The sequence below is a fragment of the Bremia lactucae genome, linkage group LG7 (assembly GCF_004359215.1).
Source record: "Bremia lactucae strain SF5 linkage group LG7, whole genome shotgun sequence".
In the NCBI taxonomy this organism is placed as follows: domain Eukaryota; phylum Oomycota; class Peronosporomycetes; order Peronosporales; family Peronosporaceae; genus Bremia; species Bremia lactucae.
The window spans coordinates 1,251,292-1,257,089 of record NC_090616.1 but is presented as its reverse complement, the minus strand read 5'-3'; positions in this window follow the sequence as shown (position 1 = coordinate 1,257,089).

Here is a 5,798-nt window from a genome sequence, read left to right as displayed (position 1 = left end):
CTGGAGGCAGCTGACGAATCAGACCAAGTATTGTCCAAGCTTACGCGCTTGTCTCGGCTCTTCATGGCATATATACTCACTTTTAAATGCAACACATTGGCTCTTGTGTTTTTACAGACAATAGAACGATTTGTTTTCATGTCTTTGGCCGTTCTAGCAGCCAAGTTTGGTACAGTACGTTTTAGTCGCGCGGATGTTGCTTTTAATACATTGTTTCACAATTTCCTTTGCTATAGGAGCAGGCGTCCTATTTCGAACAATTGACCACAAATAACAGACCGCAAACGTTGGAGAAGTATAGGGTATTCTCTCTTGCTGTTGTTTTAATGACACTTTGTCGAATCAACTTATACGCAGGACATTATGTCTAAAAACATTCAGACGGAGTATAATTGGTCGTTGAAGAAATTACGAAACAGATCGAGTAGATTTTGCAGGACAAAAACTCATTTTCCGTGCAACAGTCGCAAAGTAGTACACAGTGAAAAGGACGAGCAGATGGAATGTATCGCATCAAGTGCAGCACATAATTAAATTCAGTTTATGATGGAAACAGGATTATGAAAGCCATAGACCTCAAGGAGACGCAAGCCGTGGCAAAATTTGTATGCAACAAGTCAAGAAAGTCAATGCTCTCTCTTGTACATATGAGAAGGAGGATAATGAATTAAATAAATACTTAACAAAGAGTTTATGAAGTAATTAATAAAACGCGATACACTAATCAAAGGGTCCAAAAACTTAGGTTGTCAGCCTAAACGCAAGCTAAATATGTGCGTTAATCACTCCTCGCAAGGCAATAAGGTCAATAACAATTTGATTGTTTTGATGACCAGTCAAAGATGGCGGCAAAGCAGCATTAGCGTATATTGCACTGATAGGAAACGAAATTGTCAACGGACCTGGGCGATTCTGCCCAAACTCCACTTCTTCAATCGGCTGTCCACGTTGGTGCAAGATAGCAACTCGACGCAAATTTGCCGGGAAAATTTTAATTCCAATCGCTACTTGAACAGACGAGTATGTGGGATCCATCCACCGCACGAGTTTGGCTCGGAGTATTGTCAGACTTTCATTTTTGAATGCCACTTCAATAATGACATTTGGAAATGGAGCATGATCTGCAGCCCTCATCACCTCTCCCCCAATAGTTAGATCTACAGGAGTGAGAGAATCGTCTGGTTCTTGACCACGATCACCAGTCCTACATGTTATCTGTCCCGTTTTTAGAGACAAATAGAGGTCAATGTCATTTCCGGCATGTTGTATTTGAGTAATGATCGAACTTGTAATCGCACTTGTAGCATCGCGGTGAGCCGATGATGGCAGGCTGTAAATGAGTACTCTTCCCTTTTTGCTTCCATCATGAAACGGCTCGAAAACCCAACGTCTCAAGCGTCCATCGTTGAGGTCCAGCCATCGCTCGAAATCGTTCCAAGTGGTGGACCTGCAAACAACAACAGGCCCCCACGAAGCATCTCCATCTTCATCGACAAACGGAGCGTTGGCTATCGGGCTGTCCAGCTTAGCCTGTACGGCTTGCTTTGCCTTGAGAACGTCCTCGGCGTAAATCACGTTTCTCTTTCTGGGTTTTTCCACTGTAAGAGCTGGCGAAGACGAAATTGAAATGGGAGGCGCAGGACTTGTCCCAAGTCTTGACGTTCTTCGTCGCTTCTCATAATCGTTAGCTAGCATCTCGTTACCTCTCTCTTGCACCTTTTCCAGTTTGAATTGTTTATGTTAGTAAATTTATGTAATTTTAATGAATTGCGTAAGAAAGGAAATGTTGAAAGAAGACGATTTTTATCATCACTTATGCGACGGAGACGCTGTGCTAAGCTGCAACATGCCGCCCCCCTAAAATTATTTCGAATGTACTCCCTCGAGCTCGATGACTTAGCTTTTGAATTGCTCAACAATCTCGCGTTTTCCCGTGCATTTGCGTAAGGGAGACGACTTTTACGAAATAGTGCGCGTGATAAAGCAGGAATGACAGGTCCCAGCAAGCTATCCGTTCGACAAAGGACGAGTTGTGCCTTGTAGCATTTCGTCGTTTTGTCCATACATCACAGCCGTCCCAAAGCTTCAAAAGTCGGAAAAGTCTCGGAAAACTTGACGAACGCGGTAACAAGATTTGCAGACGTTATTATCAGGCTATAGCGCGTCCTGAATTATGAGCAATCCGTCGTGAGTTACAAATGGCATGAGGATCAATGGCGAGCATTTTTACAGCAGCCACTGGGCGAGGAATGCCTGGTCGATGGAGAGCGTCTTAGTGGGAACGTCGCACAAGCCATGGCCCGAGACGTCTCGACAGCCGGTTCCCCCACGACACGACTGCAATTTGATCCACGTGCTGCCGAAAGTCATTGCCACAGGACTGCGCGAATCCATCAAGAGCGTGTCCAATATTTAAGGCTTTTTACATGTCCTTGGTCCGATCCAGTGGCCGAACCTGGTATCTCAACACGTTTCGGTTGCGCGGGTTGCCGATTTCAAGCACATTGTTTCACAATCTTCTTTGTTATGAGTTCTCCCTTAAGACGCTGTGCTTCATACCGTGAATTCCAGTGCGTACGAGCAGCTGGCAGTGCTGCTTGAAAGTCGTCAACGTCGTCATCATCGCCAGCGTCATGCATGCGTTGATGTCTATCAACTGTGGAAATTAAAGCCTTTTGTTCTTGAGGCACGTAGACAACCATGAGTAACAATTCCTATGATGACAAGCCACCGACGTACGGGGTCATTCAGTCCACGCTCGACGAGAAAATGTTTCAAAACCAGTGCAAGCTCTCGTAATATCTAAAATGCGCTTTTCAAGCCTTGTACCAACGTGACACTTGCGACGCCGTTATGAGGAATTTCATAAGGCTGATCGAACGTAATGTCCACGGGAACTCGTAGCTCACAGCGCTTGCTGTTGCACTTTTCATGAAGTGTGACGATAACAACGACTTTTTACAATGGCATCGACACTCGTGTGATGGCAGTCACATCTTAAAATGCCTCCAAGTCGTGCAAATGATCTGCAAGTGTCTGGACGCACTGTTGATTCGTCAACTGAAATTCTTCTGTCGCGCCAAATACGACAAGATCCACGTCGCTTGCTTCCCCGTGTAACCTCGTCGCAAACGATCCGTACCCTTCCACTTGCACGATTTGGTTCCATACCACTTGAATTTCCGTACTCACCATGGCAATAGCCTGTTGCATCCAAACCCGTTTCTATCGCGCCACGCGCTTATAATACGTATAAAACTCTGCAATCTCTTGATGTAACACCACTTGCATCCTTGCCGTCTTCTCTTAATACAATTGTTGCAAATTCCCAAACGACAAAGCCCCATTTGTCGCCCCTCATCCATCCGTCTTGCTCGCTCCAATTCCTTCGCTATAATGTCATTACGACGCCACTCCAATCGCTCATCCCACTCTTTCTCCCGTGATATGCCATTGACTGGACACGTGGCCAAACGAGAAGCTGAATTTTCACGAACACAGATTTATTTGCACCCGAGGAGAACATTGGGACAAACGAGGTCGTACGAGTAGAAATCCGTCATAGTATCTTCAACCACGTGGTCCAACGTATCCGGCACCTGTCGATAGACACAGCGCTTTAAGTGCGACTCCAAGTCTTTCAACATGCAGCTATACGTGCATCCGAACCATCTATTGGGGCACACGACTTCATAAACTTCCGACAACCTCGAAATCGTCGATTGAAACCATTGCGTGTGTTCCCTATTATCCGACAGCATTTCGCGCATCCTTACCGCTTGTTCCATTTCAATCGTTGCAATCGCCCATTGACGTCTGCATTGAATTTACTTTTCGTTTTCACATAGGAGCTGTTTCAACACGATCAGACGGCCAGCTCGCTCGTTCTCGGCCGCTTCAATGACCCATTGGGTGCAATAAGCCCGTCCCATGGCTTGTTGCTCTTATTCTCTACGCATTACACCCTAATCTTCCGGACGGAGGATTGGATTTCGAACGAGTCGTGCTGGTGTCGGAGTGAGCGAGTCGTAGGAAGAAGAACATTTAGTATACAAGAGCGCATTCGCATCGGACGGGCAATGCAACAGAGAAACGATCGATTGCCTGTTAAGATTGAGACCTAAAGAAGCAGTCGAAACGGCACTGCCGTGACGGGAAGACCTAGGGCGTCTTGAAGCGGGGATAAGCGATCAGAAGCCGACCTGCGCGACGTCAGTTTCTTCTTGGGCGACGTTTACGCGGAGCCGAGTGGCTCTTACGGTGTCACCGCGTCTTTTACAGGCGTCGTGGTACTGACCCGTGACTCATCGTCCAAGCTCGAATGGTAAAGTCATTTCATACTTCCTAGGACGGATGTTGTATGTGGCTCCGCAATGAAAGTCGACATTGATGGGCTGGAAGTGAGTGATCTTCCCGTACGACCGCATGTACTCCTCGGAGCAGCTCCAGTACAGGTGGGAGCTCAAGCGATCTTTAGATGCACATGGCCAATGCATGCTCGGAATGCCCACGGGCACGGGCAAGACCGTGTCGCATTTGTCGTTAGCACTAGCCTACAAACACGCACATCCAACCGCGGGAAAACTCATTTATTGCACTCGGACGGTCCCTGAAATGGCCAAGTGCGTCGAAGAGACTAAGAAGCTCGTAAAGTGTCGACAAGAACATTATGGCGGACGCGCTCACGTGTCCGCCGTGTGTGTGCCTAAGCTCAAGACGCAATATGTGCGTCCGGACAGAGAAGACGTCGATGAGCAATGCCGAACGATGACGGCGTCGTGAGTCCGCGCTCGAGCGGCGAAAGCTCGTGAAACAGCAGAGATTGACAATAGGTCGGCGTCACTTTTTCTGACGTCGCACTCTCGTAGAACGAGCATGTTGCAATCGCGTCTACCATGCGTCCCAAGAATTCCCGACTGTGATTGGTCAGTAATCGGCGTATTATGAGCTCATCGCCTGAACGATCTCCCATACGGTCTCCCATGCGGTCACCTGCACGTATCGCCGTGCAAGGTGACGACGATGGCGTAAGCCATCGTAAGAAAAGACCTTGTGGTACCCCTGCTTCAGTGGGTACCACTCAGGGGAATGAAGACAGTAAAATGTCTCATCTTGTGATAATACTAAATATATCAATTCCCGAATGGTACTAAAATTTAAATTTATCAAACAATCTGGATACGAACAATTAGAACGAGAGCATATATTAACTGCAGCCACTCTGTCTTGCAATATCGTCTGGAAGGCGGGCTTCTAATGGAGAAGTTTCCCTATTTTCTTCTACGAATGCGAGTCGGCCATTTCGTCCGACTCGGGGAGAATATAACAGTCGCCTGATAGACGTCAGGCGGCTGACTATGAGCCTTCGAATGAGAGGGCTCATTCTGATGATTTACCGACTTCAATCAAAATTTGTGGAAAAGTTCATGACAGTAGAAGACTAAACAATGAGAAGTCCTCGGTCATTTAGCGACCACTCCACCTAATGACATTCAGAGTGATTGTCGTTTAAGGGAGGGGTGATGTAACGGGGTGTATCGTTACATGAAATTAACAATAAAATATTGTTAATTAACATTATCCAAAAGGTAGATAATATTTGGAGGAAATTACTTTAAATAGTAATCTCCTGAATTCTTATCCATAAATAGGTATAGACCATTATGTCTATTTATTCCGCAGACTAATCAGCTGTAGAAGTAATCAAAGAGAGTTACGAGATAAGATAGATAAGAATTCATTTACATGTTTAGTATTAGTTTATAGTTAAGACAACATTTACAAAGATAGATTAACAA